This window comes from Fundulus heteroclitus, chromosome 19 (genome assembly GCF_011125445.2).
Source record: "Fundulus heteroclitus isolate FHET01 chromosome 19, MU-UCD_Fhet_4.1, whole genome shotgun sequence".
Taxonomy (NCBI): domain Eukaryota; kingdom Metazoa; phylum Chordata; class Actinopteri; order Cyprinodontiformes; family Fundulidae; genus Fundulus; species Fundulus heteroclitus.
Genome location: NC_046379.1, coordinates 32,725,920 through 32,751,094, shown reverse-complemented (window position 1 = coordinate 32,751,094; position 25,175 = coordinate 32,725,920). Strand labels below are relative to the sequence as shown.

The 25,175-nt window shown below is 41.6% G+C and overlaps 1 long non-coding RNA gene across 1 annotated transcript; it reads left to right on the top strand.

Moving 5' to 3' along the window:
- Positions 1–16,082: 16,082 nt before the first annotated feature.
- LOC118567073 lies at positions 16,083–24,950 on the top strand. The gene is made up of 2 exons (XR_004933456.1): positions 16,083–16,141; positions 23,600–24,950. It is a non-coding gene; the product is annotated as an uncharacterized LOC118567073 (long non-coding RNA).
- Positions 24,951–25,175: the final 225 nt, after the last annotated feature.

Genomic DNA, 25,175 nt, shown 5'->3' with positions numbered 1-25,175 from the left:
GAGGAAGTGAGACCATTAAGAGCTGTCATATGTTCAGATTCAAGTTCATCATTGATCAGTTTAAAAAGAAATCATTCAGAAAGCCGTCCAGATATCTTATTAGTAATTCAACAAATATTATATCATATTCAGATGATGGGGTTATCAGCTGTGTTTCTTTGGGTTCCTGCACATATAGGAGTGAAAGGTAATTAAATGGCTGATAAGAAAGCTAAAGAGTCGATAAATAAAAGTAAGAGTGATTAAGAATAGACATGGGTAAATCAGAGGTTCAAAGTATTATGCTGCCATCTTGTGGTCAAAAATAATACCCGTTTTTATGACAAAATGACATCTTTGATGAAAATTAATTGACTTTCTTTAGGGTTTACACAATTGGTCCAAGAGACTTTTTTGTAGGGACTGAGAAGTTACATCTGCTTACCAAGTTTCATAATTCTCAGACAAAGCATGGCTTGGGGCTTACTGATTTAATGCGTTTTTAATGGTTTTCCACAAACCTGATTTTTGCAATGTGACAGCTCAGGCAAATATGCATATTTCATAAAACCTTTGATAACTTTTAACCCTCAAGGTCTCATCTCCACGCTGAAAAAATTTGAAAGTGATAGCTTAAAATGCCTAGGACTAGTTCGTTAAAGTTTGAGGCAAAAACCGTCAATATTTTACCCTTTGACCCAAAATGGCAGGCTTCCTGTAGGTTTTAGAGCATACCCACAATAGACTTTTTTTCATAATTTTAAGAAAGCTACCTAGGTAAAAAATTTCAGCTTTCTATGTGTTACGGTTTAGCCCAACTCACTCTAGTTGGCGCTGTTGAGCGGGTTTGCCACGCCCGCTTTCAATTACACTAAAATCATGCGATTTCTCACGGGGGACAATTTTGGGCAAAGTTTGGTGAGTTTTCATGCATGTTTAGGCCTCCAAAAAGCCGTTTCAAAAGTCCCAAGAATAAATAATAATAATAATTAAAACCGCAAGCGGTGATGAGCGGCCCTCGCAGCAAAGCGCCGCTCCGGCCTTGGCCACCGCTGGGATTTGCGCACCGCCGGCCACCCGCCACCGCAGATGCTGTCACGCATTTTGCCCGCCCGTCCACTGGGCGATTTACACGAACGTGTTCGGCAGCGCTCCCCCACGACTCACAAAAAATCTGGTGCAGATTCACCACAACGGACCGGTATAGCGCCCGCTTCACAGCAGACGCCGCACCAATCCGCCTGTCGATCTCCCGCTCCATCTTCCCCTCATTCGTGAACAAGACCCCAAGATACTTGAACTCCTCCACTAGAAGCTGGCCCTTGGGACTTTCCTTTTTTAAAAAGCTTATAGTTAGAGTGGCTCATGTTACCCTGAGCTACCTCTATAGTTATGCTGCTATAGGTTTAGGCTACTGCAGGACATCAGGGTCTATTGTTCTTCAATTTTGAATGACTGTTGTAATTTCAGCTTTTAACTTTTTGATTTTTCTTTTTTCTTCATAGTAGGCACACCTGGTCTGGCGTTCTGTTAGCTGTGGCTTCATCCAGGGAAGACAGATCACCCGCTACTACCATCTAATGTAGAACTTCTGTGCTTTTTTTGTCTCTCTTGTTGTGTCTCTGCTCTGTCTTCTGTAACCCCCAGTCTGTCGAGGCAGATGACCGTTCATACTGAGCCCGGTTCTGCTGGAGGTTTTTCCTTCCCGTTAATGGGGAGTTTTTTTTCCTGCTGTCGCTTCATGCTTGCTCAGTAGGTAGGATTGCTGCAAAGCCATGGACAATGCAGACGACTCTCCCTGTGGCTCTACGCTTCTTCAAGAGAGAATGCTACTTGTCAAGACTTTGATGCAATGAACTGGTTCCCTTATATAGGAATTTTTGTGTATAATCTGACCCAATCTGTATAATCTGATTGATTTTGACGTTGTAAAGTGCCTTGAGATGACATATTTCATGAATTGTCGCTATATAAATAACATTGAATTGCATCATCTCTTCAGACCAAATAAACTATCACATTTTTTGAGACAGTTATCTCATTTTAAAGATATAATCATCTAACAGTATTACTCTTAGCAAGTTAAAGCTCCATAATAATTTTAGACCAGGTTTTAGTTCCACTCTTTTATTATGCACATCTAGGCTACCTATAAATATAAAGTATGGTATGCCAAAAAACATTTTCAACAAAAGGCAATTTTAGTAATGGCCTTGCGATTTTATATCTAAGCATTAAAAATGATAATATTTCACCAATTTTCACAGCAAGATGGAAATAACAACTATCCAACATTTTAAGATTTTGTAAAAACTTTTTTCCTTTTTTACCTACCTTTTGAAATTAATACTTGTTTCTACTTCTCCAAAATTAAACTTCAAGAAAACTATTGTGCTGTCCTGGGGCCATATGCAGCTAGACAGCTAGGACAAAAGTTCCCAACAAAAGCTTCCTTTTCTTGCATTCTCTGAATAACCTTTGTTCCCAAATCTGGCTTTAAACATTCTTTTTGTAAAAAGACGAATATTTTTCCAAGGCAGAAGCGTGTAGAACAAATTCAACTTCAACATTAGCAGTTTCCCTAGCTTCATCGCTGAAAAGCAGCTTTTAACCGGAGCAAAATACGTCAAAGATCTTTTTTTAAGGTGAGAGCACTCACTATCTCACGTAATTCACATAGAGATCTAACAAAGTTGTGATGTCTGACTCTGATTAAATATGAACCCAAAACTTTTCTAACTGTTTTTGCCTTGGATTTCCTCTGACTAAGAATTATTATCTTATTTATGTAATGTATTCACGACATGAATTGCCTGTAAAAGCCATGGACAATAAAACATGACACTTCCTGTTGTCAGGGGGCGTGGCCTAAGTGATGTCATCATTTGACCATTGGATATTGTAGAAGACCCGATGATGATCAATCACAGAAAGTTTGGTGCCTCTGTGTGTTTCTGTGTAGGAGATATAGCAGTTTTTCCTGTTGTCAGGGGGCGTGGCCTAAGTGATGTCATCATTTGACCATTGGATATTGTAGAAGACCCGATGATGATCAATCACAGAAAGTTTGGTGCCTCTGTGTGTTTCTGTGTAGGAGATATAGCAGTTTTTCCTGTTGTCAGGGGGCGTGGCCTAAGTGATGTCATCATTTGTCCATTGGATATTGTAGAAGACCCGATGATGATCAATCACAGAAAGTTTGGTGCCTCTGTGTGTTTCTGTGTAGGAGATATAGCAGTTTTTCCTGTTGTTAGGGGGCGTGGCCTAAGTGATGTCATCATTTGTCCATTGGATATTGTAGAAGACCTGATGATGATCAATCACAGAAAGTTTGGTGCCTCTGTGTGTTTCTGTTTAGGAGATATAACAGTTTTTCCTGTTGTCAGGGGGCGTGGCCTAAGTGATGTCATCATTTGACTATTGGATATTGTAGAAGACCCGATGATGATCAATCACAGAAAGTTTGGTGCCTCTGTGTGTTTCTGTGTAGGAGATAAAACAGTTTTTTCCTGTTGTCAGGGGGCGTGGCCTAAGTGATGTCATCATTTGACCATTGGATACTGTAGAAGACCCGATGATGATCAATCACAGAAAGTTTGGTGCCTCTGTGTGTTTCTGTGTAGGAGATATAACAGTTTTCTGTTTTGTGGCGAGTAGGTGAACTTTGACCCCTGCTAACGCCCCTTCAACATGCTCAAAAACTCACCGTTTTGATAACTTTTAATTGGCCATGCCTTATGATCAGACTGACCGAGTTTCAAGCCGCTCGCTCGAAATCCCTAGGACGAGTTCGATCAAATACCAATGCTGTAAACGTCAAAAATGAGGTAAAATTACGACCTTCAATCTAAAATGGCCGACTTCCTGTGATATTTGCACTATGACGTTAATTGTAAATTCTGAGCGTCTTGCTTAGATCTACAACTGTACAAAATTTCATTACTCTACGATGAAGTAAGTGAATAGCAAAGGGTCCTTTGAAAATTTCTAGGTGGCGCCGTTGAGGCATTTTTCTTTAGAGTTTTGTGACGACCTTAAAATACAAAATTTTTAAACAGTCACCATGCATCTGCAAAGTTTGGTGAGTTTTTGAATATGATAAAGCCCCCAAAAAGGCCCCTCTTTAGGGGGGCAGAATAAAAATAATAATAATAAGAAACAACACAGAAACAATAGGCCTTCGCAGCGCTTCGCTGCTCGGGCCTAATAATAATAATAATAATAATAATAATAAAATCTGCAGTTACAATAGGCCTTCGCAGCGCTTAGCTGCTCGGGCCTAATTAAAGCCGCAAGCGGCGATGAGCGGCCCTCGCAGCCAAGCACCGCTGGGGTACGCGCACCGCCTGCCGCCAGCCACCGCAGAAGCTGTCACGCATTTTCCCCGCCCGTCCACCGGGCGATTCACACGAACCCTTTCGGCAGCGCTCCCCCACGACTCACAAAAAATCTGGTGCAGATTGGTCGATGCAGCGAGGAGATACAGCCGTTGAATAATGATAATGCATTTGGCCACCGGGCCGGACCGCTGGGGTTGTAAAGAGATGACATGTTGGAACTATATAAATAAAATTGGATTGAATTAATTTGTCTTTATATAAAACACATGAGTTGCCTCTTGGCATGACATGCACTATATATATATATATATATATATATATATATATATATATATATATATATATATATATATTTGACCTAATAAAATACATTATTCATGTTTTTATTAGGTCAAATGCAATAATTCAATTCAATTCCATTTTATTTATATAGCGCCAATTCATGAAACATGTCATCTCAAGGCACTTTACAAAGTTACGTTCAATCATATTATACAGATTGGTCAAAAATGTTCCTATATAAGAAAACCGGTTGATACATATTGGGTCAGATTATACAGATTGGTCAAAAATGTTCCTATATAAGGAAACCGGTTGATTGCATCAAAGTCTCGACAAGCAGCATTCACTCCTGGAGAAGCGTAGAGCCACAGGGAGAGTCGTCTGCATTGTACATGGCTTTGCTGCAATCCCTCATACTGAGCAAGCATGAAGCGACAGTGGGAAGAAAAACTCCCCATTAACGGGAAGGAAAACCTCCAGCAGAACCGGGCTCAGTATGAACGGTCATCTGCCTCGACCGACTGGGGTTACAGAAGACAGAGCAGAGACACAACAAGAGAGACAAAAAAAGCACAGAAGCACACATTGATCTAGTAATCTGTTCTACATTAGATGGTAATAGCGGGTGAGCCGTCTTCTCTGGATGATGTCACAGTTAACAGAACGCCAGACCAGGTGTACCTACTATGAAGATAAAAGAGAGAGAACAGAAAGTAAAAGCAGAAATGACAACACGTAATGCATAATTGAAGAACAGTAGAACTCTATAGAGTGAGAAAATTAGATCCTGACGTCCTCCAGTAGCCTAAGCCTATAGCAGTAAAACTATAAAGGTAGCTCAGAGTAACATGAGCCACTCTAGTTATAAGCTTTGTCAAAAAGGAAGGTTTTAAGATTAGTCTTAAAAGTAGACAGGGTGTCTGCTTCACGGACCAAAATTGGGAGTTGGTTCCACAGGAGAGGAGCCTGATAGCTAAAGGATCTGCCTCCCATTCTACTTTTAGAGACTCTAGGAACCACCAGCAGACCTGCAGTCTGAGAGCGAAGTGCTCTGTTAGGAACATACGGGGTAATCAGAGCTCTGATATATGATGGAGCTTGATTATTAAGGGCTTTATACGTTAGAAGGAGAATTTTAAATTCTATTCTTGATTTAACAGGAAGCCAATGAAGGGAAGCTAAAATTGGAGAAATATGATCCCTCTTGTTGATTTTCATCAGAACTCTTGCTGCAGCATTTTGGATCAGCTGAAGACTTCAAACTGCATTTTGTGGACTTCCTGATAGTAAAGAATTACAATAGTCCAGCCTTGAAGTAACAAATGCATGGAATAGTTTTTCAGCATCACCCCTGGACAGAATGTTTCTAATTTTGGCCATATTCCTGAGGTGAAAAAAGGAAACTCTGGAAACCTGTTTAATATGGGATTTAAATGATATGTCTTGGTCGAAGACAACACCAAGATTTTTAACTTTATTTCCAGAGGCCAGAATGGATAATACAGGTAAGAGTTGGTAAGAGTCTTTCAGGGAGAAATTAAAAAGAACCACACAAGGCAGTATTATCAGTCCTTTATTATTTTCAGTTATGATAAATGATGCACTTAAAGAAATAGAAAATGAATTGGGTTGTTCATTGTTTGCCGATGACGGAGCTATTTGGAAACGTAGAAGGAATGTTAAATTTATTGTAGGGAAAGTCCAAAAAGCAATTCATAAGATTGAACAATGGTCTTACAAATGGAGTTTTAAATTTTCGGTAGATAAAACAAAAGTATTGCTTTTTACTCAGAAAAGAAATCAAGAAGTACAACTGAAGTTATATAATCAAGATTGTACTGTTCTCTCTATGTGTTTTGCTCTTGCGTGAACACAGATAAACAGCCAGCCAAACTCCTTATTCAAGAGCCAGGAAGTGAGCGGCTTGCTCCTTTATTATCTTCTTACACATTTAGTCAGCATTTCTGACTGCTTTGAATCCGGTGTAAAACTAGAAAAGAAAGATACAAAAAAATGGCTTAATAAACAGCCATGTAAATATCAGTATTAACGTATCAAAGTATCAGCTGCTTAATATTAACTCAACAGGTATTTTCACAGCTGGCTAGAAAAGCGGCAAATTAGCAAGTAAACACACAGACCACGACATTTTACCGTTGCTTTTATACACAAGATAACCATAAAAGATATTAACATATCTTATCGAATCTGTAAACAATGAGCAACACTTACAACCATTGCTTTCGGAGAGATTAACTGCATTGTTGCTGCCCTGAGACGATGCACACACGCTCTCTTCCTCTTGTTTGCGTCTTTACTTCCTACTTCCGGTTTGGAAGATTTTCAACATAAAAGCACCGCAAATACATATAAAATAGAGAACGGTATATTAACATTTCAAAGTAGTTTTTAAATGTCTTTTAAACATATTAAACATATTCGGGGCAGAACAAAGATCTAGAGAGAGTAAAGCAATTAAAATTCTTAGGAGTATGGTTTGATGAAAAACTATCCTGGGAAGTGCACATAGATAAGGTTTTTGAAAAATGTAAAAAGATACTTAATATATTTGAGATGTTTAATTGGGTATGAATGATCAGATAGGAAAGCTATAAGATTAGTTTATATAAATCTAATTAGATCTACAATTGATTATGGAAGTATAGTGTATGGATCAGCATCGGAGACAGTACTTAAAAAATTGGATATCATACAATATCAAGCATTGCGCTTAATAACAGGAGCAATAAGGACAACTTCAACATCAGCTTTACAGGTGGAAGTGGGTGAAATGCCGTTAGGACTGAGAACAATACAACTGTCATTAAATTACTGGGTTAATTTGCAAGGACACGATCAAGTCCATCCTACAAAGGTAACTTTACATTCTTGCAGTGAAAAAGAAGGTTCATAATAAGTCATTTGGTTGGACAATTATTCAGAAAGCAACACAATTAGGATTAAATCATTGAAATATTAGTCCAACAGTACCATTATCAATAACACCACCATGGATTTTACCTGAAACAATAGTAGATTTAACAATATTGGAAAAGAAAAATAGAGATAAAATGTATATATGTAATTCTTTAATAGTGGAGGAATATATAGAACAGTTTTATAATTATGTAAAAATGTATACGGATGAATCAAAAAAATCAATTAGGAAAAACTGGAGTAGGTGTAATAATTCCAGAGTTTAAACTGCACATAGGGAAGAAATTAAATGAAGGAATATCTGTTTATACGGCAGAAATGATTGCATTATTAGTTGCTGTAGAATGGATTGAGGAAGTGAGACCATTAAGAGCTGTCATGTTCAGATTCAAGTTCATCATTGATCAGTTTAAAAAGAAATCATTCAGAAAGCCGTCCAGATATCTTATTAGTAATTCAACAAATATTATATCATATTCAGATGATGGGGTTATCAGCTGTGTTTCTTTGGGTTCCTGCACATATAGGAGTGAAAGGTAATTAAATGGCTGATAAGAAAGCTAAAGAGTCGATAAATAAAAGTAAGAGTGATTAAGAATAGACATGGGTAATTCAGAGGTTCAAAGTATTATGCTGCCATCTTGTGGTCAAAAATATTACCCGTTTTTATGACAAAATGACATCTTTGATGAAAATTAATTGACTTTCTTTAGGGTTTACACAATTGGTCCAAGAGACTTTTTTGTAGGGACTGAGAAGTTACATCTGCTTACCAAGTTTCATAATTCTCAGACAAAGCATGGCTTGGGGCTTACTGATTTAATGCGTTTTTAATGGTTTTCCACAAACCTGATTTTTGCAATGTGACAGCTCAGGCAAATATGCATATTTCATAAAACCTTTGATAACTTTTAACCCTCAAGGTCTCATCTCCACGCTGAAAAAAATTGAAAGTGATAGCTTAAAATGCCTAGGACTAGTTTGTTAAAGTTCGAGGCAAAAACCGTCAATATTTTACCCTTTGACCCAAAATGGCAGGCTTCCTGTGGGTTTTAGAGCATACCCACAATAGACTTTTTTTCATAACTTTAAAAAAGCTACCTAGGTAAAAAATTTCAGCTTTCTACGTGTTACGGTTTGGCCCAAATCACTCTAGTTGGCGCTGTTGAGCGGGTTTGCCACGCCCGCTTTCAATTACACTAAAATCATGCGATTTCTCACGGGGGACAATTTTGGGCAAAGTTTGGTGAGTTTTCATGCATGTTTAGGCCTCCAAAAAGCCGTTTCAAAAGTCCAAAGAATAAATAATAATAATAATTAAAGCCGCAAGCGGCGATGAGCGGCCCTCGCAGCCAAGCACCGCTGGGGTACGCGCACCGCCTGCCGCCAGCCACCGCAGAAAATGTCACGCATTTTACGCGCACGTCCACCGGGCAATTCACACGAACCCGTTCGGCAGTGAAATCAGGTGCAGATCGGTTGATGCAGCAAGGAGATACAGCCGTTGAATAATGATATTGCATTTGGCCACCGGGCCGGACCAAATCGTTTGGCGGGCCGTACGTATGACACCCCTGGTTTAAACATTACTTTACTGGTTGAAATGCAGTTCAAAGTCTTCAGCTGATCCAAAATGCTGCAGCAAGAGTTATGGAGATAGTTTCCTGCCAAAAGGTTGTAAACAGAAAAGGTGTTGCACACAAATAAAACTTGTTTTGCACACAAAAAGATGTGTTTCACACAAAAGAAATTGTTTTGCAAACTGTCCGCCAACCTTGCACTCAAAATATCATTTATAAGTTTTCCTCCAGTACAAAATGGTCTCTGCACACACAAAACAGCCTCTGCTCGACTAAGAAACAATCCCACCCACGCTGCGGTAAATTTGTGCCAAAAGTCACGTGATGCATTAAGAGTTGTTGTTCAGACTTCCCGACATTGAGAAGAATTCAGTTATCTCTAAACTATTGGGCTAATTTACTAAATGATTGCATTATTAGGTGCTGTAGAATGGATTGAGGAGGTGAGACCATTAAGAGCTGTCATATGTTCAGATTCAAGTTCATCATTGATCAGTTTAAAAAGAAATCATTCAGAAAGCCGTCCAGATATCTTATTAGTAATTCAACAAATATATCATATTCAGATGATGGGGTTATCAGCTGTGTTTCTTTGGGTTCCTGCACATATAGGAGTGAAAGGTAATTAAATGGCTGATAAGAAAGCTAAAGAGTCGATAAATAAAAGTAAGAGTGATTAAGAATAGACATGGGTAAATCAGAGGTTCAAAGTATTATGCTGCCATCTTGTGGTCAAAAATAATACCCGTTTTTATGACAAAATGACATCTTTGATGAAAATTAATTGACTTTTACATTCCTGCAGTGAAAAAGAAGGTTCATAATAAGTCATTTGGTTGGACAATTATTCAGAAAGCAAGAGAATTAGGATTAAATCATTGAAATATTAGTCCAACAGTACCATTATCAATAACACCACCATGGATCTTACCTGAATCAATAGTAGATTTAACAATATTGGAAAAGAAAAATAGAGATAAAATGTATATATGTAATTCTTTAATAGTGGAGGAATATATAGAACAGTTTTATAATTATGTAAAAATGTATACGGATGAATCAAAAAAATCAATTAGGACAAACTGGAGTAGGCGTAATAATTCCAGAGTTTAAACTGCATATAGGGAAGAAATTAAATGAAGGAATATCTGTTTATACGGCAGAAATGATTGCATTATTAGGTGCTGTAGAATGGATTGAGGAGGTGAGACCATTAAGAGCTGTCATATGTTCAGATTCAAGTTCATCATTGATCAGTTTAAAAAGAAATCATTCAGAAAGCCGTCCAGATATCTTATTAGTAATTCAACAAATATTATATCATATTCAGATGATGGGGTTATCAGCTGTGTTTCTTTGGGTTCCTGCACATATAGGAATGAAAGGTAATTAAATGGCTGATAAGAAAGCTAAAGAGTCGATAAATAAAAGTAAGAGTGATTAAGAATAGACATGGGTAAATCAGAGGTTCAAAGTATTATGCTGCCATCTTGTGGTCAAAAATAATACCCGTTTTTATGACAAAATGACATCTTTGATGAAAATTAATTGACTTTCTTTAGGGTTTACACAATTGGTCCAAGAGACTTTTTTGTAGGGACTGAGAAGTTACATCTGCTTACCAAGTTTCATAATTCTCAGACAAAGCATGGCTTGGGGCTTACTGATTTAATGCGTTTTTAATGGTTTTCCACAAACCTGATTTTTGCAATGTGACAGCTCAGGCAAATATGCATATTTCATAAAACCTTTGATAACTTTTAACCCTCAAGGTCTCATCTCCACGCTGAAAAAATTTGAAAGTGATAGCTTAAAATGCCTAGGACTAGTTCGTTAAAGTTCGAGGCAAAAACCGTCAATATTTTACCCTTTGACCCAAAATGGCAGGCTTCCTGTGGGTTTTAGAGCATACCCACAATAGACTTTTTTTCATAACTTTAAGAAAGCTACCTAGGTAAAAAATTTCAGCTTTCTACGTGTTACGGTTTGGCCCAACTCACTCTAGTTGGCGCTGTTGAGCGGGTTTGCCACGCCCGCTTTCAATTACACTAAAATCATGCGATTTCTCATGGGGGACAATTTTGGGCAAAGTTTGGTGAGTTTTCATGCATGTTTAGGCCTCCAAAAAGCCGTTTCAAAAGTCCCAAGAATAAATAATAATAATAATAATAATAATAATAATAATAATAATAATAATAATAATAAAATCTGCAGTTACAATAGGCCTTCGCAGCGCTTAGCTGCTCGGGCCTAATAATAATAATAAAATCTGCAGTTACAATAGGCCTTCGCAGCGCTTAGCTGCTCGGGCCTAATAATAATAATAAAATCTGCAGTTACAATAGGCCTTCGCAGCGCTTAGCTGCTCGGGCCTAATAATAATAATAATAATAATAAAATCTGCAGTTACAATAGGCCTTCGCAGCGCTTAGCTGCTCGGGCCTAATAATAATAATAATAATAATAATAAAATCTGCAGTTACAATAGGCCTTCGCAGCGCTTAGCTGCTCGGGCCTAATAATAATAATAATAATAAAATCTGCAGTTACAATAGGCCTTCGCAGCGCTTAGCTGCTCGGGCCTAATAATAATAATAATAATAAAATCTGCAGTTACAATAGACCTTCGCAGCGCTTAGCTGCTCGGGCCTAATAATAATAATAATAATAATAATAATAAAATCTGCAGTTACAATAGGCCTTCGCAGCGCTTAGCTGCTCGGGCCTAATAATAATAATAATAATAAAATCTGCAGTTACAATAGGCCTTCGCAGCGCTTAGCTGCTCGGGCCTAATAATAATAATAATAATAAAATCTGCAGTTACAATAGACCTTCGCAGCGCTTAGCTGCTCGGGCCTAATAATAATAATAATAATAATAATAAAATCTGCAGTTACAATAGGCCTTCGCAGCGCTTAGCTGCTCGGGCCTAATAATAATAAAATCTGCAGTTACAATAGGCCTTCGCAGCGCTTAGCTGCTCGGGCCTAATAATAATAAAATCTGCAGTTACAATAGGCCTTCGCAGCGCTTAGCTGCTCGGGCCTAATAAGAAACAACACAGAAACAATAGGCCTTCGCAGCGCTTCGCTGCTCGGGCCTAATAATAATAATAATAATAAAATCTGCAGTTACAATAGGCCTTCGCAGCGCTTAGCTGCTCGGGCCTAAAAATGGTTTAAAACAAACGAAAAATAGGCTAATTTGTTCATATTCCGAGACTGGAAGTGGTCACTTATGCGTTGCAAAAGCACCACATTTTTCAGAATAAAATGTCTTAAGAACCTAACGCAGATATGATTTTAGACACAACAAAACAAGGCTTGTCATCCATACAAATCTCAGTGCAGATGTCCCAGGTGAGAGGGGGAGTAAGAGGATATTCTCTAAGAAAAGTGAGGCGATTTTCCAATGAACATGGCTGAGTTTACTGCGGTCAAGCCAGCCGCCACTGGGGACACGGCAGTCATGCCAGCCCTCCCTTGGATTTGAAGGTCATGCGAACACCATGCATTACAGTAGTAAAGCCTGAGAATACTTTCCAAAATAAAAGCAATATGTTTTACGTGTATCAACCTATTCTATTCTTTGTTTTGTTGCACATATAGACATCAGTTACTTGAAATAAATTCTTACAGCTTTATGTAATATTTCTTTATTTTTCAGGCCTGCTGGTGACTATGGAAATATATATTTTGGTCATAAGTCACTGTTTAGCCTGAATAAATACTGAAAAAAATAGCAAACAGCCTTAAACAGGCTTGCTGTTGCGATGACTCGGATAACTGAGAATTTGCACATATTATTATATATTACATTATATTAAAACAATTGTTTTTTCCAAGTGACTACTTTCACTTTCCCGACGACAGATTAAGATCTTCAGATGAATCCATATACATGATGTGGAATTTCTAAATTAAATCTCTACATTAAGTCAATTTCACATAAGTTGCTGACAATGTTGCTACTAAACAGTACATTTTCAGGGGATACTGTCACTTCAGTCTGACAGTAGAACACCTCCAGATGTTGCTCAACAAATTTCATCCACATCTGATGAGGAATTTCAAAGTGAAAGCCCTTCAAAATCTCTCTATATATTCACTTTGACCCAAGTTGCTGATAATGTTGCTACTAACCCTTATGTTTTAAGTGAAAAATTTTGATTCAGCGTGACAGTAGAACACCTCCAGAGGCTGCTCAACAAAGCTCATTAAGATTTGATGTGGAATTTCAAAATAAAAAACTGTTCCAAAATAACTATATTCGTACACTATATTGCAAAAGTATTCTCTCCGCGATCGAAAATATTGGAATCAAGTGTTCCAATCACTTCCATGGCCACAGGTGTATAAAACCTTTGCATGCAGACTGTTTTCACAAACATTTGTAAAAGAATGGGTTGCTCTCAGGAGCTCAGTGAATTCCAGTGTGAAGCTGTGATAGAATGCCAGCTGGCAAAAAAATCCAGTTGTCAAATTGCCTCGCTCCTAAATATTCTTGAGTCAACTGCTGTATCATAAGAAAATGGAAGTGTTTGGGAACGACAGCAACTCAGCCATGTAAACTGTTGGAATGGGGTCAGTGGATATTGAAGTGCATAGAGCGTAGAGGTTGCCAACTTTCTGCAGAGTCAAACACTACACACCTCCAAACTTCATGTGGTCTTGAGATTAGCTCAAGAACAGTGCAGAGAGCTTCATGGAATGGGTTTCCATGGCCGAGCAGCTGCATCCAAGCCATACATCACCAAGTGCAACGCAAAGCGTTGGAGACACGTTCTTTGGGGTGACAAATCACGCTTCTCCATCTGGAAATCTGATTGACGAGTCTGGGTTTGGCGGTTGCCAGGAGAACGGTGCTTGTCTGACTTAATTGTGCCAAGTGTAAAGTTTGGCAGAGGGGGGATTATGGTGTGGGGTGTTTTTTCAGGAGCTGGGCTTGGCCCCTTAGCTCCAGTGAAAGGAGCTCTGAGTGTTTCCACAGACTAAGACATCTTGGACAATTCCATGTTCTCAACTTTGTGGGAACAGTTTGGAGCTGGCCCCTGCCTCCTCCAACATGACTGAGCACCAGAGCACAAAGCAAGGTCCATAAGGACATGGATGGAAGAGTTTGGTGTGGATGAACCTCACTGGCCTTTACAGAGCCCTGACCTTAACCTGATAGAACACCTTTGGGATGAAATAGAGTGGAGACTGAGAGCCAGGTCTTGTCGTACAACATCAGTATGTGACCTCACAAATGCGTTTCTGGAAGAATGGTCAAAAATTCCCATTAACACATTCCTAAACCTTGTGGACAGCCTTCCCAGAAGAGTCGAAGGCAGGTGAGTGAATACTTATACAATACAATATAGTGTATATTAGGTTTCTCAATGCATTGGAAACAAAATATTTTTTGTCATACACAGAGAAAAATAATCATTAATAATAATTTAAAAAATCCTAGCCAGTCTAAGAAGAAAGCACACAGAACATTTTTGTTGTTGTTGTGATCTTTTCTATAATTTGGACAAAAGACACTCTCTTTGGAACTTTGTCTTATTTGTTATTGGCTGAATGAATGTACCGCTTAAAGCCTCATTTTCTGGGAAAGAAGGATGTCCTAGAATCAGCGAGGGTAAGTAGGCCTATGACTTTAAGATACAACAGTTAGATTCTGTCTCTTATTTTCAGTATGAGAAGCCCTATCACAAAGGATGAGCAAAGTTTTATGAATACCGGGCTTGTTGAACTGCAGCATAAGAACATCGTCCAGCTTTTTTGTATATTTGTGATATACACAAATATTACACACACACACACACACACACACACACACACACACACACACACACACACACACAGACTTTTGATAAAATTTACGGTTGTTTTATGTTTATAATCCAATTTCACATTTTTAAAAGTAACAAATCTGTTCAAAAGAAAAGTATTTATTGAACCTGAAGGTGTGTTTTACATTGATCGCATTTTTCTTCAACAATAGCTGCATGCTACCCTTTCAGAATATTAACAGTGGCAACATCCGATGTGGATGATATTTGTTGAGTAACATCTGGAGGTGTTCTACTGTCATGTTGCAGTGACAGTATACACCGAAAACGTACCGTTCAATATTGACAGCAACTTAGGTCAAACTGACTTAACAGAGGTTTTGGAGGGCTTTTATTTTGAAATTCCACATCATGTAGAGGAATTATGATGAGTAACATCTCGAGATCTTAATCTGTCATCTGTAAGTGAAAGTAGTCACTTGGGCAAACAAATGGTTTTAGTATCCCTGTGCAAATTCTTATTTATCCAGGTAATTGCAATAGCAAGCATGTTTAAGCTTGTATGCTATTGTTTTAGTAATAGTAGTAGTAATAGTAATAGTAATATTGTTGGGGAAATGTGAATGTAATCATTTTATTTCTATCAAGTTACAGGTATTTGATTTGTTTTAAGAGTTTGCTATTAGGAAGGTTTTGTTGTATTTACCCTTAAGCAGAAATAACAAATGGTACTCTCAGATAAGGAATGTCTCCCTTATCCAGCTGTGCATGAAGCTGGTGAGAAATCACCATCTGCAATTCCAATTGTTTCCTTCTTTGCTTTTAACCTCCTGACCCTTACAACCCCCATGCTGTAAATTCCTGAAACCTTCTGACCCAACCCTCCTGACCCCCTCTTTGATGTGTGATAATTTCGTCGCAGACGTTCCTTAACTTTAAGGGAGTGTAGTTCTCCGTTTGGGTATCCTCTGTCCTTTTCTATAGAAATGTCTAAAACTTGTGTTGTGTGGTTTTCATTCTAGGATAAGTAACCCTATCAGCCTGGTGCCGTGACGCGGATCCCAAAATATCGGCTCGCTGACGAGAGGATCGGACACGCTGAAATCCACCGGTGGTCTGAGTCAAGGACCTGTCTAAAGTCCCGGGAGGTAATTTCCTCGCTGGGCCAGCGTCTTAGGTTAACTCCTTTCGCCAACGAGGGATTGAGGGGATCCGACCGGGAGAAAAACACACCACAGCAAGTAAGTTTTAAACGACCGGTTAAAGTCCGTCGTTCAGGGTTTTGGGTGATTAAAAGTTCCCCGAACAGTTGTGCAAGCGGTTTTAGTCCCTTGTAACGGGTGATTAAAAAAAAATCGAGAGGTTTAAGTCCCTCGAAGCAATACGACCGGTTTTCAGTCCGTCATAGAATTAAAGGTAGCTAAAAAAAACTCAGGTTAAAGTCCTGAACGGTAGCTTAAAAGGAAAAAAAAATCAGGATTAAGGTCCTGGAAGGTAGATAAACACAACGCAAAAGTAATTAGGATGGGTTCAGGACAAAGTAGAAAGGGAAATCCCAGAGCGGATGAAAAGTTTGTGTATCCAAGTAAATTTAAAATGTTAATGCAATAAATATTATCATATATATTTCTTAATATCAAAAAAGTACTTGGAGAAGTGGAAGGAGAAGTATAAAATAGATGGCGTGTTGAAGGTGAATCAATAGAAAAACGTTGTGTGCCGGCTAAAAATAAGAGCTAAGAAAAAAAAGGGGGGGGGAATAAAAAATGTGTGTGTGTATGTGTGTGTGTATGTATGTATATAGATATATTTATAGCTATATAAGGGCTTCACGTTGCGCGCTGTAATTTAATTCAAGCACAAAATAGGCAGGGACCTCGTGTTCCCTCGCCCAGACGCGGGTCACCGGGGCCCCACTCTGGAGCCAGGCCTGGAGGTGGGGCACGTTGGCGAGCGTCTGGTGGCCAGGCTTTTGCCCATGGAGCCCGGCCGGGCTCAGCCCGAAGAGGCGACGTGGGTCCCCCTTCCGATGGGCTCACCACCTGTCGGAGGGGCCAAAGGGGTCGGGTGCAATGTGCAACGGGTAGCAGTGGAGGGCGGGGACCTTGGCGTTCCGATCCTCGGCTGCAGAAGCTGGCTCTTGGGACGTGGAATGTCACCTCTCTGGTGGGGAAGGAGCCTGAGCTTGTGCGCGAGGTTGAGAGGTTCCGACTAGAGATAGTCGGACTCACCTCGACGCACCGCTCTGGCTCCGGAACCAGTCTCCTTGAGAGGGGCTGGACATTCTTCCACTCTGGAGTTGCCCATGGTGAGAGGCGCCGAGCTGGGGTTGGCATACTTGTTGCCCCCCATCTCGGTGCCTGCACGTTGGGGTTTTCCCCGGTGAACGAGAGGGTGGCCTCCCTCCGCATTCGTGTGGGGGGACGGGTTCTGACTGTTGTTTGCGCTTATGCGCCAAACAGCAGTTCAGATTACCCACCCTTTTTGGAGTCCTTGGAAGGGGTACTGGAGAGTGCCCCTCCTGGGGACTCCCTCGTTTTGCTGGGGGACTTCAACGCTCACGTGGGCAATGACAGTGGGACCTGGAGGGGCGTGGTTGGGAGGAATGGCCCACCTGATCTGAACTCGAGTGGTGTTTTGTTGTTGGACTTCTGTGCTCGTCATGGATTGTCCATCACAAACACCATGTTCAAGCATAAGGGTGTCCATATGTGCTCTTGGCACCAGGACACCCTAGGTCGCAGTTCAATGATCGACTTTGTTGTCGTTTCATCTGACCTGCGGCCGCATGTCTTGGACACTCGGGTGAAGAGAGGGGCGGAGCTCTCCACCGACCACTACCTGGTGGTGAGTTGGCTCCGATGGCGGGGGAGGAAGCCGGTCCGACCGGGCAGGCCCAAACGCACTGTGAGGGTTTGCTGGGAACGTCTGGCGGAGCCCCCTGTGAGGCGGAGCTTTAACTCCCACCTCCGGGAGAACTTTAAACACGTCCCGAGGGAGGCGGGGGACATTGAGTCTGAATGGACCATGTTCCACGCCTCTATTGCTGAGGCGGCTAGTCGAAGCTGTGGCCGCAAGGTTGTCGGTGCATGTCGTGGCGGCAACCCTCGAACCCGCTGGTGGACACCAGCGGTGAGGGAAGCCGTCAAGCTGAAGAAGGAGTCCTATCGGGCTTTTTTGGCCTGTGGGACTCCGGAAGCAGCTGATGTGTACCAGCAGTCGAAGCGGCAGGCGGCTCGGCAGGTCGCCGAGGCAAAAACTCGGGCGTGGGAAGAGTTCGGAGAGGCCATGGAGAAAGACTTCCGTACGGCTTCGAAGCGATTCTGGTCCACCATCCGGCGTCTCAGGAGGGGGAAGCAGTGCAGTACCAACACTGTTTACAGTGGGGGTGGTGTGCTGCTGACCTCGACTCGGGACGTCGTGCGTCGGTGGGCGGAATACTTCGAAGACCTCCTTAATCCCACCAACACGTCTTCCATTGAGGAAGCAGAGCCTGAGGACTCTGGGTCGGGTTCTCTCATCTCTGGTGCTGAGGTTGCCGAGGTTGTTAAAAAGCTCCTCGGTGGCAAGGCCCCGGGGGTGGATGAGATTCGCCCTGAGTACCTTAAGGCTCTGGATGTTGTGGGGCTGTGTTGGTTAACGCGGCTCTGCAGCATTGCGTGGACATCGGGGGCAGTTCCCCTGGATTGGCAGACTGGGGTGGTGGTCCCCCTATTTAAAAAGGGGGACCGGAGGGTGTGTTCCAACTACAGAGGAATCACACTCTTAAGCCTCCCTGGTAAGGTCTATTCAGGGGTTCTGGAAAGGAGGGTCCGTCGGATAGTCGAATCTCGGATTCAGGAAGAGCAGTGTGGTTTTCGTCCTGGCCGTGGAACACTGGACCAGCTCTATACCCTCAGCAGGATTCTTGAGGGGGCATGGGAGTTTGCCCAACCAGTCTACATGTGCTTTGTGGATCTGGAGAAGGCATTCGACCGTGTCCCCCGGGGGATCCTGTGGGGGGTACTCCGGGAGTATAGAGTACCGGACCCTTTAATAAGGGCTGTCAGGTCTCTGTACGACCGGTGTCAGAGTCTGGTCCGCATTGCCGGCAGTAAGTCGGACTCGTTTCCGGTGAGAGTTGGACTCCGCCAAGGCTGCCCTTTGTCACCGATTCTGTTCATAACTTTTATGGACAGAATTTCTAGGCGCAGCCAAGGTGTTGAGGGGATCCACTTTGGTGGCCTTAGGATTGCGTCTCTGCTATTCGCGGATGACGTGGTCTTATTGGCTTCATCAGGGCGTGATCTACAGCTCTCACTGGAGCGGTTCGCAGCCGAGTGCGAAGTGGCCGGGATGAAAATCAGTGCCTCCAAATCCGAGACCATGGTCTTGAACCGGAAAAGGGTAGAGTGCCTTCTCCGGGTTGGGGAGGATGTCCTGCCCCTAGTGGAGGAGTTCAAGTATCTTGGGGTCTTGTTCACGAATGAGGGGAAGATGGAGCGGGAGATCGACAGGCGGATTGGTGCAGCGTCTGCTGTGAAGCGGGCGCTGTACCGATCCATTGTGGTGAAGAGAGAGCTGAGCCAAAAGGCGAAGCTCTCGATTTACCGGTCGATCTACGTTCCTACCCTCATCTATGGTCACGAGCTTTGGGTCGTGACCGAAAGAACGAGATCCTGGATACAAGCGGCTGAAATGAGTTTTCTCCGTAGTGTGTCTGGGCTCTCCCTTAGAGATAGGGTGAGGAGCTCAGTCATCCGGGGAGGACTCAGAGTAGAGCCGCTGCTCCTCCACGTCGAGAGGAGCCAGTTGAGGTGGCTCGGGCATCTGGTCAGGATGCCTCCTGGACGCCTCCCTGGAGAGGTGTTCCGGGCACGTCCCACCGGGAGGAGGCCCAGGGGCACGCTGGAGGGACTATGTCTCCCGGCTGGCCTGGGAACGCCTTGGGGTTCCTCCTGAGGAGCTGGCCCAAGTGGCTGGGGAGAGGGACGTCTGGGCCTCCCTACTGAAGCTGCTGCCCCCGCGACCCGACCCCGGATAAGCGGGGAGACAGCCCCGTGCAGCAGGAGGGGTTGGGTTGGCTGATGGAACGGTGGCGACTGCAGCGCCGCCGCGTCCGGCTGACAACCTCCCCCAACACCTGTTGATCTCCCACAAAATTAGGCTCTAAATAAAAAAGAACTCGCCAGAACAATACTAAAGTAACGCAAACAATGGTAGCAACTGAAGAAGGCAGACCACCACCATATAATCTCTTAACCCCCCCAGGGATATTTTAAGTCTGTACCCAGACCTGGATGGACTGATTAAATCAGATCATTCGTTATCTACAGACCGTCCAAAGGATTATGTCCTATGGTGCAGGTCGCAAATCCTAATATAGGAGCTCAGCAGCCTCAAACAATCCCGGTTTTCCATCCCTGGTTGTTAAAGGAAGCTAGAAAGACTGTAGAATGTGTAATTTCTCCGCAGGAAGATCCAGAATTATGGATCCAAGACATGGAGGGAATTTATAACTCATATAATTTAAATGGGCATGAGTTCGGACAAGCCTTACAGTCGTCAGTGGGAAAACATTAGGAAAAAGTAAGGGCGAATTATACAGGCAGAACCCCACAAGGTGGAATATTTGAACATGACGCGTAAATGAGGAACAGTAGCAGACGCCGCGGGAGCAGTTTTCGCAGGAGGGCGGATAATTGGAAATTTGGGATCCATAAAACAATAAAAATACTTATATTTGTTAAAGTAAGGTTTCCAGCCGCATATATCTGTGTGGATAAAAAAAAACACTTAGTTACACCGATAACGTCTAACGTAACCATAGTTATGGAATAGGCCTATGTGCGTCACGCCGAGAAACACGCTAAAAAAGGAGGTGGTGCGTCTGGGGGGGGGGACACATTTGCTGGGTAGATCCTTCATGTGACCCAGACGAAATATTTTCTTTCCAAGCCACTGGACCCCTCGACAGCGTCGAGGAGGTTTCCGAGGAGGCAGGGGCGGTCCTAGCGACCGAGGGGGCTTTCAGCCCAAATCGGTAAAACCAGATGGGGGGTGCAGGAATTGTGGGTCACCCGACCATTTGGTCCAGGGAATATCCCAATCAGATACAAGCACCTCATCTGCGGGGACGGGAAGGAGGCCACAGGGGCGGTTCTTCATATAAAATGTGACTAAGGGCCTAGAGAAAATGGGGATCCAGAGCCTTTAAAACAGTAGATGTGTATGGAGCATGGGAGCTATTAAATGCATTAAAAGAAAAACCATACATGCTTACAATTAATGGACAGCCGGTTCAAACAGGAAGAAAGGTTGTATGCTCCTGTAGTAATGTCACCAACTTGCCCCGTTAATCTGTTAGGATGGGATTTAATGGAACAATTAGGCATTGCAGTTTTCCCAACGCAGGATGGAATGAAAGCTGTCCGTGTAGAACATGAAATGTCGCTGCAACAAAATCCTCCTGTGTTTTATGCACTATGCTTACCGTCTCTGCTCCAAATAAAAAAGAAAAGCAAACTTATGCAAAATGCTAGAAGCACATTGTTAAACCCAGAGGATGAAACTCGGTTAGCTGATCTACAAACCACTATGAATGTGTGCTTAACCCCAGATGAAAAGTTTGAAAAACAGTTTCTGAAACAGGAAACTACAATTGTCGCTACACAAAATATGTACACAGATGGGAGTTAATTTGCAGCAGTTACTGTTATGCTTTCTACACAGATGCAAAAATTGTATGGCTTACCATGGGACATTTTTTGTCATTGTTTAAGACCAGTAAAGAGTAGTGGAGAGACACAGGCCCGCGTTTAAAAGCTGCAGAAAGACCGTCTGATTTTCAGCAGTGCTTTGAGTCTACAGGACCAACTGATGTAGGATTATTGACAACTGTAGAACCAGTTAAAATAATTCCTAAATTAAAGTTTAGGCCGCGGATAAAACAGTACGGGCTACTATATGAAGAACAGGAGGGTATAATGGCAATTATAAACATTTCATTGGATGCAGAAATAATTAGACCATGTCTAGATTCCCGGTTTTGGTTTGATTTTACTTACAAGAAAGAGAAAAAATATACGTAGACACGCCTGCCACAGGGATTTGTAGACCGTTGTACAATTTTCATCCAGGCTATTTTAACATGCTTAAATAGCTTTAATCCAAAACATGGAAATAAAGTATTAATGTACATAGGTGGCTTTCTAATTGCATTTAAAACAGCTGCTACATCATTTTGGCTAAAATGGGAAACAAAGTTAGCAAAGATAAAATACAGTGGGTGCAGAAATGAGTCTGTTACAGGCCATGTTATCTCAGAAGAAGGTAAAAAGATACAGGAAGTGAAGAATTGTTATAGTAAGTGAGCCTAAAAAACAAATGATGTCTTTTTTAGGATTGTGTAATTACTGAAGAGCTTGGATTCGACATTATGTAGAGAAAACTTAGCTTCTCTTAAATCTTATTCATGACATGCCGATGGCCATGTCAGACACAATCCAGTGGACCTTAAAAGTAGAGCAGCAATTCACAAAGCTAAAAGTAAAGCTTATCTCAGCAACTGTCTTAGCTCTAGTTTTACGACTTCTGTGTTGTTTACAGCCCCGTGGTGATAAGCTCAAACCTTAAGCAGCAGCACTACCCCCATGTCTGCAAGCAGTTTGAGCAACTACCATGGCTGTTGCAGGTTCAGCTGAAGTGGTCTGGTTTCATTCAACCACTAGACCCCCATGTAGTAGATGTATTACAATTTGGTCTTTCTGATATTTACCTAAAGCAAAAAACAGAGCAAATCATTGTTCTAGAAGTGTTGTTAATTAGACAAACAGCGCCAACTGTAGAAAAACAAATGTGGGTAAAAAATGTAGCAACAATGAATCAGAAGGATTCTATAGTTTGTGATAGAGCAGTTCTCCCTAAAAGCTTAGTCCAAGCAGCAGCTCTTTTGAGCCATGGGCAATTTCCATGTCTCAAAAAGGGAGGGATAAGTATAATACAGCAACATATGGATTTAATTCATAGGATTTAATTCATACAAAAAAAATATTTTTTTGTAAAGCATGTAAGATTTGTGTTAAAAATTACCCTCAGGTTAATTTTATATCAGAACAGTGAAGGTTTCCAGAACAAAAGGAACCTTTTGAAGTGATGCATATGGATTTTATTGAACTGACAAAGTGGCCCTTACAAATACTGTTTGGTAATGATTGATGCATTTTCAAAATGGGTTGAAATAGTTCCAGCAAAGCAAACAGATGCACTGACAGTAGCTAAAAGCTATATGCAAAGGTTTGGAATCCCACAGAAAATTTACAGTGAAAATTGTCCTCATTTTGTCAATCAGGTGATTCAGCAAACTGGCAAGCAGGTTACAGATAACCTTAAAGAAACACACCGTGCCACAAAGTGCAGAACTTGTGAAAAGGACAAATGGGACATTTAAATTCAGGCTTAAAAAGTACATGGAAGAAACAAAGAGGCCATGGCCAGAATGTCTGGACCTAGTAAAACTGTACATGAGAATAACTCCAACGAGCAGTGGTTTGACTCCGTTTGAAATAATATATGGCAGACCATATAAATTACCACAGTTCACAATACAGACGCCACCTGATGAGGAAGAAAAAACTCTAGCAGACTAAATGAAAGAAATGTTGCAGTCTAAAGAACTGTCCAATGCAAATTTACTGCCAGGAGAACCTTTGTCTCCACAGGATCCACAAGCAGTGAGACCAGGAGACTGGGTGTTCATCAAAATCATCAGAAGGAAGGACTGGGCGAGCCAAAGGTGGGAAGGACCATACCAAGAGCTCCTGACCACGCCAACAGCTGTGAAGATTGCTAAAAGGCCATCCTGGATTCACCTCAGCCACTGTAAGTTACAGAGAGTGTTAAGTGCCTAAAGGTTGGAACAGTGGGGAAGTCCGACTTCAAAGGGGCCACTCGTCTCAACGTCGGTGAAGAAATCAACTGTTCTTTAGAGTCCTGGGTAAAATTAACATCTCTGCTAACCTAGCAAAAATGGCTGCCATGAAAATTTGGCTGGGAAATCTCCCAGACCATCACCCAGACAATTTGTGGCAGATGTATGTGACGATGTTGGCTGAAGAGAAGAACATGAGTAACTGCTACATATGCTCAGTGATGCCTAAATCCACCAGACAACCCACACTGTATGCTAAGAGCATGCCGGCAGGAGACGGAACGTGTTTCCTGAGGACAGCCCTTGCACCTGTGTTTATTTCTGACCACACTATCATCATCTCAGCTCAGGCTGTGAAGGACCATCATCCCGCTAATAGGAGGAGAAGAGAACTCAGCTCCAGCTCAGTTTTCCAGCCCCATGATCCCATGTGGGGTTCCAACGTTCCCACTGAACATAAGCACTGGAGCACAGCGAATAAAATAGGACTTTCACGTTCCCGTGGTTTGGAGTTGGTAAATCTATGCTGTTGATTGAGACACTGGATGTAGAATGAAGACCTTGGTGAACATGACGATGGACATCAACAAAGGACAAAACAAACAAGTGAAATGCGTTTAATGGTACTGTAAAACAGAATGTTTTTGGACATGTAAACTGCTAGCCAAGATGGCGTATGTGTAATGATTGGAATTTCCTGCTGTACATACATTTCTGATGCAAATGAAACTCATATTACTGAAGCTATGTCTGCTTTGAAGAATCTGCAACAAGCAATTTCCCAGGATGTTGTTCCTCTAAGTATGAACTTTCTCTCTTGGTTCTTTTCAGGATCGTGGTGGCATCTCTTGCTGAAAATAATGACACCTATTATTATTGTTCTTATTATTATTTGTGTTTTTACTGCTTGTGTAATCCCATGCCTAAAGTCTATGATTGCTAAAACTATGGGAAGTGTAGTATTTCAATATCAAATGCTTTCACAAATCCCTCTTGAAGAAATACAACCTGTAGTTTAACTTTTCCCTTGTTAAATGTTTAACAAATTGACAGTCTCATTGAAAATGCAGAATGCAAGAAAAGAATATTTGAAGTAGGTTAAGTTAAGCTTTCAATAAAATGATTAAAAGGGGGGAAATGTTGGGGAAATGTGAATGTAATCATATTATTTCTATCAAGTTACAGGTATTTGATTTGTTTTAAGAGTTTGCTTTCAGGAAGGTTTTGTTATATTTACCCTTAAGCAGGAATAACAAATGGTTCTCTCAGATAAGGAATGTCTCCCTTATCCAGCTGTGCATGAAGCTGGTGAGAAATCACCATCTGCAATTCCAATTGTTTCCTTCTTTGCTTTTAACCTCCTGACC